This window comes from Ovis aries, chromosome 2, assembly GCF_016772045.2.
Source record: "Ovis aries strain OAR_USU_Benz2616 breed Rambouillet chromosome 2, ARS-UI_Ramb_v3.0, whole genome shotgun sequence".
In the NCBI taxonomy this organism is placed as follows: Eukaryota; Metazoa; Chordata; class Mammalia; order Artiodactyla; family Bovidae; genus Ovis; species Ovis aries.
In genome coordinates, this window is record NC_056055.1 from 204563539 (window position 1) to 204574633 (window position 11095).

The following is an 11095-nucleotide window of genomic DNA, read 5'->3' on the forward strand; positions in this document are numbered from 1 at the left end:
AGGGACAGATAGCAAATATTTTAGGCTTTGTGGGGCATATTGTCATAACTACTCAATGATCCCATTGTGTCATGAAAGCGACTATAGACAATATGTAAATAAATGGGCATGTTCCAGTGGGGCTTCCCTGGTGGCTCAGTGGTAAAGAATCAATGCAGAATATTCGAGTTTGATCCCTATATCAGAAAGATCCGCTGGAGAAGGAAATGGCAACCCAATCCAGTATTCTTGCCTGGGAAATCCCATGGACAGAGGTGCCTGGTGGGCTGCAGTCCATGGGGTCGCAAAAGAGTCAGACACAACTTAGCAACTAAACAACAATGTTCCAATAAACCTTTATTAGCAAAAATGTATAGTAGGCTAGATTTGACCTATGGGCCATAGTTTACCAACCCTGTTCCAAAGTCTTCTCAGAGTCCTGAATTGAATCCTCTCTGCTTTCAAATGGTCAAGAGAAAGAATGAGGAAGGCCTAGAAATGGGACATGATTTCAACCCATATCCTGTTGGCCAGAATCCACTCACATGGCCTCAGCCAAATGAGTCTAGGGTATGTAGTTTTCTATGACTCAATGCAAGGAAAAGCCATCGCTCATCTGCTAGCAAGGCTGTGGCACTGTCAGCTCTTTTTGTCACCATATATTGTTTACTATTTTTTCTTTGTACAGATAATGCTTTCTGCAAGAGGACAGCTGAAAGTCCCCCTCCATGCCCTCCTCCCGCCCCCGCCCTCCCCAGTAAATACATCCAGCTCAAAGTCCAAGCTCTCCAGGTGGTGTTCAGTTTTCTTCATCAGGCTCAGATATGACTCTTTATGGTCCAATGACCTATGAACTAAAAAGATAAGTCATCTTCCCAGACACACCCACTGGTAACTCAAGGAAGACTGAAGACTGTGAAAAACATTTTTAATCAGAACAAGGAAAAACTGAAGACACACAGTATTCACTGGGCCACAGCAATTCTGAAATCCCACTGGGTAAACACATGAAGGTCTCCTTCTCTGGGGGTAGGTCAACCCCTCATGTGGTTCTGATACCTCACAACAGCCTGCTACCCTACAAGGATGCCCTCATGCCCCTCAAGCTCTAATATCCTGCACTGGGTAGTCATCCACAGGGAAGTCTCCCTCCCAAGTTCTGACATCTTTTTTTTAAAGTATTTATTTGACTGGGCCAGGTCTTAGTTGCAGCATGTCGGAAATACTTCGCTGACCAAGGATCGAACCTGAGACCCCTGCATTGGGAGTGTGGAGTCTTAGCCACTGGACCACCAGGGAAGTCCCAAGTTCTGGCATCCCTTTCTAACCCTCCCCTCTATAGGACACCCTTCTCACCCCAGGCTCTTCACTCCTATTCAAGTAACACCAGGACATTAGTTAATGACTCTACCTAATGACATAGTTCCAGAAGGAAAAGAGAGAAAAAAGAAGAGAAAGTGAAGGGAAGAGAGGAAGAGGAAAAGAAAAAGCTCAAAGACTTCTTATCTCTTGCTATGGAAGTCTAGAAGTAGCCACAGCTTTTACTTGCAAGGCTCTAAATTTTTGCCTTGGTTTTCTTCTATTTCCTACAATCCCATGAAAGAATTCTTTCCTGATCTCATCTCTTTCTTATAATATCTTGCACACACCACTAAAAATAACCTCTATTAAATTTCTGTTTTCTCTTTTGGTCACCCAGGACTGGGTAGACACATGGTCTACTGCTCAAGTAACCTCAGGCAACAATGTTGCAAAATGTGCTGCTGCTGCATCTCCTGGCTAACCATCTTTTCAGCCACTAATACTAAGTTTGTTGCAACCCACCTACTCTGTAAATGCCACATAGGTTTTTGGAGTTTTTTTGTTTGTTCCCCAGTAGTGTTCCACTTCAAGCAGAGAACAAAACAAAGTCCACCCAGTACTTCCCTGGCGCTCCAGCAGTTAAGACTCTGCACTTCCACTGCAGGGGATGTGGTTCCCACCCCTGGTCAGGAGACAGTGAGTTCCTGCATGCCACATGGCATGGCAAGGAAACAAAACCATAAAGTGTCTTCTCTCCCTGAGCTTACACTCTATGGTATGTTTTTGTTTTAATTTTATTTACTTACTTATTTTTGGCTTTGCTGGGTCTTTGTTGCTGCATAGGCTTTTCTTTACTTGTGGCAAGTGGGGGCTAATCTCTTGTGGAGCACTGGCTCTAGGGCACAAGGGTTTAGTAGTTGCAGATCCCAGGTTCTAGAGAACAGGTTCAGTGCTTGTGGCGCTTGGGCTTAGTCACTCCACAGCATGTGAGATCTATCATGATTTAGGGACTGAACCCGTGCCTCCTGCATTGGCAGGTGGATTCTTTACCACTGAGCCACCAGAGAAGCAGGGGTTTAGTCGCAAAGTCATGTCTGGCACCCCACTGACTATAGCCTAGCCTACCAGGCTCCTTCCCAGGCAAGAATAAAGTATGGTTTTATTTTGGGAAGGACATGCTTGTTTTAAAATATGCTCCAGATTTGTTTCTTTTGTGTCTTTTTTTTGTTTTAGGATTAGTTTTAATCAGGTATAGCAAGATGTTGTTCAGTCGCTCAGTCCTGTCTGACTTTTTGCAACATGCAGACGAAAATGACTGTCATAAAGGAAAAAGTTTGTATACTCATAGATCCCTAGAAGCAGGAGACATGGCACACCACACAGGACCACATGCGGAAGCACCGTGAGGCACGGGAGTGAGGGGAAAGCATGGGCAAAAGACCTTATTGTGGTTTTCACAGGAAGGAAAGGGTGAGGCAGGGTAAGCAAGCTGAGCAGGTTTAGGATTGGACAGTTTGATTTTGGTAGAGAACTGCAGGGGTGGTCCCTAGGTGTTGGTGTCCCATATCTGGCCTGGGAGTGATTTAAGGCAGGATGGTAGCATCCTGAACTGCAACAGCCTGATGAAAGGAGATGGGTGGGGCTGTGGACTCAGGATTGACTGGCTTGTCTGTTCCCAAGCAAGTCCTTTACTATCTCTAGGAATTAAACAGAGAGGGGCAGCCCTCCCTTGGTCCTTAAGGTCACCATAAAATTTGGACTATTTAAAAAAGTGATTAATGCAATCACTGACTAGAAGAGAATCCTATCTCCGTCCTAGTTCATTTCACTTGGAACATTTCTATTTCAGTTCAGTTCAGTTCAGTCGCTCAGTCGTGTCCGACTCTTTGCGACCCCATGAATTGCAGCACACCAGGCCTCCGTGTCCAATACCAACTCCCGGAGTTCACTCAAACTCACGTCCATTGAGTCAGTGATGCCATCCAGCCATCTCGTCCTCTGTCGTCCCCTTCTCCTCCTGCCCCCAATCCCTCCCAGCATCAGAATATTTTCCAATGAGTCAACTCTTTGCATGAAGTGGCCAAAGTACTGGAGTTTCAGCTTTAGCATCATTCCTTCCAAAGAGCACCCAGGGCTAATCTCCTTTAGAATGGACTGGTTGGATCTCCTTGCAGTCCAAGGGACTCTCAAGAGTCTTCTCCAACACCACAGTTCAAAAGCATCAATTCTTCGGCGCTCAGCTTTCTTCACAGTCCAACTCTCACACCCATACGTGACCACTGGAAAAACCATAGCCTTGACTAGACAGACCTGTGTTGGCAAAGTAATGTCTCTGCTTTTCAATATGCTATCTAGGTTGGTCATAACTTTTCTTCCAAGGAGCAAGTGTCTCTTAATTTCCTGGCTGCAATCACCATCTACAGTGATTCTGGAGCCCCCCAAAATAAAGTCTGACATTGTTTCCACTGTTTCCCCATCTATTTCCCATGAAACTCAAATAGTATCTCAGTCAGCCACCTCATCCCTAGCCCAAATATCCAGATTCAAAAATCATTAAGATTTTGCACAGTTCTTCCCTCTCTGTCTCACTATCCCTTCTCCAGGGGATTGTTCTGAACCAGGAATCAGACTGGAGTCTCCTGTGTTGCAGGTGGATTCTTTTCCAGCTGAGCTACCAGGGAAGCCCACTACTGCTATCTAGGAAACTTCAAGTAAGGCTTAGGTATAAAAGTCATCTGAACAGTTTTATCATTTTGAATTTGGGATTTGAATTGGAGAAGGACCATAATTAAAAACTTATCAGAGGAGACAATATGAATGTAAGTCATATAAGTAACTATTAATCTCTGTAAGCCAAATAAAACAGTGAAAGTGAAGTTTCTCAGTTGTGTCTGACTCTTTGCAACCCCATGGGACTGTACAGCCTACCAGGCTCCTCTGTCCATGGGATTTTCAAGGCAAGAGTACTGGAATGGGTTGCCATTTCCTTCTCCAGGGGGTCTTCCCGACCCAGGGATCAAACCCAGGTCTCCTGAGTTGTAGGCAGATGCTTTTTCCGTCTGAAACAGAGGCCCTGTTAAATTTAAGATGATTTTTAATACTTTTATTCTGGAGCTAGGCAAGAGTATACTAACATCTTTACTCAGAAAATATTTCACACACACACAAATTAGTAGAATCTTACTGAAATCTTGGGCAAGCAAGGGGTTTCTGAAGAATATTCTCACTGGATCTCTCCCCAAGTCATGCACTGTGTTTTGTAATATTTGTTTGGATTAATCTAGGTTATGGATTAATCCAGGGGCATAACTATAGGATTTATTAATACTTTGTTTATACCTGTAGCTCTCCCTCACAACTTGACTTAGTTCATTTGTATATTTATATGGGAGTTTCCTGACTTCCCTGGTGGCTCAGATGGTAAAGAATCTGTCTACAATGCGAGAGACCCGGGTTCAAGCCATGGGTTGGGAAGATTCCCTGGAGAAGGAAATGGCAATCCACTCCAGTACTATTGCCTGGAAAATCCCATGGACAGAAGAGCCTGGTAGGCTACAGTCTATAGGGTCGCAAAGAGTCGCTCACTACTGAGTGACTTCACTCACTTATGGGAGTTTCCTATTTACTTTCAAGAAAGGGGAGAGAAAAAGTCATGCCTCCAGAACCCTTTAGATTCCTCAGGAGATGGTGAAATTCCAGACAAGCCTTAAACAGTAAGTCCTCTATTTAGATTTCCATTCTATCACACATTCATATACTTATTCATTCCTATACTTGTGAATCCATTTTAAACTGATTCTTTTCTTTATTCTAAATCTATATGCCTGAAGTTAGCCAAACTGAAGAGTTTAGAGTCATCTGTCCCGTTTAGAGAGTACTCTGTCCTCCACAAGACTGCCCTCACTTCAGACACTAGCTGCAAGTTGAGAGGGTTCCCAAAACCACCCTCAGATAATTCACTAGAAGGACTCACAGAATTTACTGACAGCTGTTATACTCATGCTTACAATTTATTAAAGCCAAAGTATATGGGCCAAACTAAGATCATGGCATCAGGTCCCATCACTTCATGACAAATAGATGGGGAAACAGTGGAAACAGTGGCTTAGTTTATTTTTCTGGGCTCCAAAATCACTGCAGATGGTGATGGCAGCCATGAAATTAAAAGACACTTACTCCTTGGAAGGAAAGTTATGACCAACCTAGACAGCATATTAAAAAGCAGAGACATTACTTTGCCAGCAAAGGTCCATCTAGTCAAAGCTAAGGTTTTTCCAGTGGTCATGTATGGATGTAAGAGTTGGACTCTAAAGAAAGCTGAGTGTCAAAGAATGGATGCTTTTGAACTGTGCTGTTGGAGAAGACTCTTGAGAGTCCCTTGGACTACAAGGAGATCCAACCAGTACATCCTAAAGGAGATCAGTCCTGGGTGTTCATTGGAAGGACTGATATTGAAGCTGAACCTCCAGTACTTTGGCCACCTGATGGGAAGAGCTGACTCATTTGAAAAGACTCTGATGCTGGGAAGGATTGAGGGCTGGAGGAGAAAGGGACGACAGAGGATGAGATAGTTGGATGACATCACTGACTCAATGGACATGGGTTTGAGTAAACTCTGGGAGTTGGTGATGGACAGGGAGGCCTGGTGTGCTGCAATTCGTGGGGTTGCAATCTCCCTTTGTTCCTCAACCAGGGATTAAACCCACACCCTCAGCAGTAAAAGCACAGAGTCCTAACCACTGGACCACCAGGGAAGGGAATTCACCCAGTTTTTCTTTCATTGTATACATTTTCTCCCCTTTGATGGTGATTTTCCTGATTGCATACTAATGACAGATTTTTACCACCAATTAATCTGTAATAGTTTTCAGAGAAAGGGTAGACAGCTATAGATACAGAAATACAAATTAACCACCATAAAAGCTATCTAAACTTTTTGCAGGGAAGGAAAAGGCTTTTTTTCATTCATACAGAAAAGTAAACCAGTAGTCATAGTTCAACCTTAGCCACGGGTTGAAAGGAAACACAGAACACAGTACTCACCAGTTGGTTATAGCAGTTCCAAACCTCAAAAAAACTTTCTGTTCACAGACAGATACATTAATTTCAGTTCTGTAATTCATAATGACCTACAAACAAGAAAAACAATACAGAGTGCCAAACCAAACAAATAGAAAAAACAACAAGAACTTAAAAAAAAAAAAAACTCAACATAAAAAGCAAGATACTTTGACCAGATTCCCTCTGGCTGTCTGCCATCTGGCGTAGACTGGTTATATCATAAACAACTAAATGCCAGATTTAATGTTTCTGCTACCAGTTGTACGCAAATCAAAACCAGAACTACATCCAGACTTTACCACTAACTAGAAACACAGAACCAGAAACCCAGAGATTTAGTCCAAGTAAACTCTGTTCTCACATGAGAGTGAACTCAGGAGTCAGCAAGATTATGTCTAGTGAAAATAGCCCACTGGTTCCCTTCTCTGGCAATGCAGTGTACTCAGATCTTATAGGTAAAATGCACCTGGAATTCTCAGTGGAATCTGAAACTGCCAAAAGAAGACTAGGGAGAAAGTAATTTAGAAAAAAAAAAAAAATGTTACTTGCCAAGAAGTTATTAAGGGGGCCAGTATTTAAAAGGCTGGCTCACCACAAAACAAACCAGAATAAATGAACAAACATGTATTAAAAGGAAAATACTCAAAAAGTTGCCAAGTTTATCAAGTTAACAATCTGTAAATAGAGGAAAAATAACAATTTTCTCACACGATTATCTGTAAAGCTTCCCCTCATATCTTCAGATAGTTTCACTGCAAAAGTCAAAAACAGAATTGTTTTTGTTTGAGAATCAGGAAGTTATAGGACAGCTCAAGGTTTCATTTAATTTGGGATCCAGAGCTGGATCCTGGCTTTGTCCCGTTTTGTTTTTGTTTTTCCAGTGTGCAAAGTGGTGTATGTGCTGAAAGGTAGTCATGGGGGGTCCAGCTGCTTGCTGCTTCAAAGACAGTAAACAGGTCAGATTGTGGAAAGGAAAGTTTGCTTTATTTCAGATGCCAGCAACTGGAGGGGCAGGTGGAGGATGACAGACATCTTTCCAAAGGCAGACTCTGCCCTGCACCACCCCCCCACCCGCCCACAAGAAGAGGGTGAGAACTTTTATAGACAGAGTGTGGGGAGATGGTTACATGAAGAAACAGCACAGTCATCTCTAACAGTCATCTTCAAATTGGTCATCACTGGTCTGACTACCATCATCTTGGTTGCTTTAGGTACAGTTAATCTTTAGTTCCTGGGTGCACTTGTTCCCATTTCTTTGCAGTCAATTCTCAGAATTGTGGCAGCTCAGGTCCTGGGTACAGTCTGGTCATCAGGTAATTAACTTCTCCACCTGAGGTTTTAGTATCCATAAGACAGCTCACAGGATATGGCTCAGAATATTATCTACAGCCCTTGAGAAAGAACTGAAGATCCATGACCATGCTTAATGACTACATTATTATTTAGTCTTCTTTGCTGGTTTTCCTGTGTTTCAGCATTTCTTACTTCTCTGATTAAACTTATTCTTTGACTAAAGTTTTCCACGGGCCAAAGGCAGGCAGAGGACACGGTGGGGGGCAAGCACCATATGGTTCTGCTCCGTTTCATGTGTGTATGTTTATTTCCTATCAGGGGGATGCAGTATGTCCACTTATCCTTAGTAGAAGCAGTCAGTGTCAATTTAGTTTCACATTTCTTTAGTTTCCTTCTTGACATCTCCCTCCACTAGTCTATCTGAATTATTATTTTAACTTAACTGAATTGCATGGTAACAAAGGCCATTTACTGAGCATTTATGTCAAACAAAAATATTATCTTATTTAACAGTCACAAAAACTCTGTAAGGTAAATGTTATTCTTATTTTATACACACACAAAAAAAGTACCAAAGAAGTTAAATCATTTACTCAAGGACCCAAAGACCTATAAGTAGTAAGAAGCAAGACTGAGCTTTAGACTCTTGCTTACTTCTGTTGTATCATTTTTATATTGTATTAATTGTCTTTCTCCACCAATCATAGGCTCCTTCACAGCAAGGATTATGTACTTCATGTCTTTGAATGACCAAAACAAAATATATGATCTAGTATGTAGTAGGTATATCAAAAATTATTTATCTTTTAGAATTTTATAATTGTTTAACACACATAGGTCTTATTTTTGAAAAAATAGTAAGCTCCCTGCAGGCAAGGAATGTAGAAATTAAAACAGAAATGGTAATGTCAAAGGTAAATGCCAGCTGATGGTCTGCCTGGGCCCATATTAAGATGTGGTTTAGGATTTGGACCTTAGCTTTACAAGTCAGTTCAGTTCAGTCACTCAGTAGTGTCCGGTTCTTTGCAACCCCATAGACTGCAGCACTCCAGGCCTCCCTGTCCATCACCAACTCCCAGAGTTTACTCAAACTCATGTCCATTGAGTCGGTGATGCCACCCAACCATCTCATCCTCTGTCGTCCCCTTCTCCACCCACCTTCAATCTTTCCCAGCATCAGGATCTTTTCAAATGAGTCAGCTCTTCGCATCAGGTGGCCAAAGTATTGGAGTCTCAGCTTCAGCATCAGTCCTTCCAATGAAAACTTAGGACTGATATCCATCAGGATGGACTTGTTGTATCTCCTTGCAGTCCAAGGGACTCTCAAGAGTCTTCTCCAACACCACAGTTCAAAAGCATCAGTTCTTCGGCGCTCAGGTTTTTTTATGGTCCAACTCTCACATCCGTATGTGACTACTGGAAAAACCATAGTCTTGACTAGATGGACCTTTGTTGGCAAAGTAATGTCTCAGGTTTTTAATATGCTGTCTAGGTTGGTCACAGCTTTTCTTCTAAGGAGCAAACATCTTTTAATTTCAGAAACTCAATTCTGGCCATGTATTCAGAGCTGATTAGTTACAGGGAATGCTCATCCTTAGACTGGTTTGTCACCAGAATACAGATCACCTTTGTGTTCTCTGGAGAGAGTAGTCCCCAGAGTTTGTGTCTCAATGTTCACGAAACCCTAGAATGGACCTAGACAGGAACTCAATTGAAACAGATGCATTTGATTTACATAAGGCCCATGGGTATGATAAGGGAAAAACTTGGGTTGGGTTACTTAACTTTTCTGAGAAGGAAAATGATGCTTACAATAAGAGTATCTACTGCCCAAGTTTCTTATGAAGACTATATCATATGACCAGCACTGAAAACCAACAAATATACTCGTTGTTACATTGATAAGAATTCTAATTCATTAGGTCATTTGGAGTCACTCCAATACTGGTCCTACAGTTTTGAGAATGTACCAAGGGAAGGCACCCTCTCGCCTTGGTGACTTTGAATATGCTGTTCTGTTTGCCTCTTTTCCTCTATGTGTCCTCATTTATTCAAATGTAATCTTCTTAATGAAGCCTTTCCTGACTACCCTAAAACATCTACTTCTCTCCTGCTTTTCCTCTGTACTATCTATATCATCTACTACACTAGATATTTATGTATTTTCTGTTTCTTCTTACTAGAATGAGCTTCCCTGATAGCTCAGTTGGTAAAGAATCCACCTGCAATTTAGGAGACCCTGGTTCGATTCCTGGATCAGTAAGATCTTCCTAATGAATATTCAGAACTGATCTCTTTTAGGATGGTCTTGTTGGATCTCTTGCAGTCCAAGGGACTCTCAAGAGTCTTCTCCAACACCACAGTTCAAATGCATCAATTTTTCGGCGCTCAGCTTTCTTTATAGTCCAACTCTGACATCCAAACATGACTACTGGAAAACCTTTCAACATGTTGCCAACTGAACATTTATAAGCAATCTGCCTACAGGGCCTGGGAAGTGGGAAGGAAATTTTATTCCTATTGGAAGCCACACTGGTGGAATAACTGAGATACTGAAACTGAAAAGACCCAGAAAAGCAAATTATACTAAAACAGGGACATAAAGTCTAAGCATACTAGAGTCCTTGCAGCAAAAATGGGAATGGCCCACATATATTTGAACATCTAGTTTATAAAAATCAGTTTGGCCAGAGAAGATTACGGTTATGAGCGTTTCCAGATAAACTGAGAGTCATGGCACTCTGAGGACTTCACATCAAGGCACGCGATCGGGGAGTAAAGTCTAGTGGCTAGCATTTCCCAAATTCCAATTGCTTAAGGCAAACACAGGAGACAGCTCCGCATTTCTCTCAAGGTAAAATACATCATATATGGGAGTTCAAAAATCAGTAATCAGAAGCGAAGTTTTTCACTTTCAGAGTTCCCCGAGTCTAACTGTAAATGGAGAGGGCAATGGCACCCCACTCCAGTACTCTTGCCTGGAAAATCCCATGGACGGAGGAGCCTGGTGGGCTGCAGTCCTTGCGGTCGCTAAGAGTCGGACACGACTAAGCGACTTCACTTTCACTTTTCACTTTCATACATTGGAAAAGGAAATGGCAACCCACTCCAGTGTTCTTGCCTGGAGAATCCCAGGGACGGGGAAGCCTGGTGGGCTGCCGTCTATGGGGTCGCAAAGACTCGGACACAACTGAAAACTTAGCAGCAGCAGCAAGCAGCAGCAGCAGCAGCAGCAGCAGCAGCAAGCAGCAGCAGCAGCAGCAAGCAGCAGCAAGCAGCAGCAGCAAGCAGCAGCAGCAAGCAGCAGCAAGCAGCAAGCAGCAGGCAGCAGCAGCAAGCAGCAAGCAGCAGCAGCGTAAAAGCTCGTTTTGTTCGGAAGAAATCTCGCGATATTTTTGTGATTCTCTGTGGCGGGAACATACCGGAAGTCAGGGCGTTCTATGTGGTACGTAATCTGGCG

At 42.6% G+C, this 11095-nt stretch overlaps 1 long non-coding RNA gene across 2 annotated transcripts; it reads right to left on the minus strand.

Moving 5' to 3' along the window:
* Positions 1-321: 321 nt before the first annotated feature.
* LOC121818735 (uncharacterized) lies at positions 322-11082 on the minus strand. 2 transcript variants are annotated; one of them, XR_009599387.1, is made up of 4 exons: positions 8794-11082; positions 6325-6410; positions 4210-4354; positions 891-3560 (listed from the first exon to the last, which is right to left on the minus strand). It is a non-coding gene; the product is annotated as an uncharacterized LOC121818735 (long non-coding RNA). The 2 variants fall into 2 exon arrangements; XR_006058812.2 differs by having other exon boundaries at positions 322-4354.
* Positions 11083-11095: the final 13 nt, after the last annotated feature.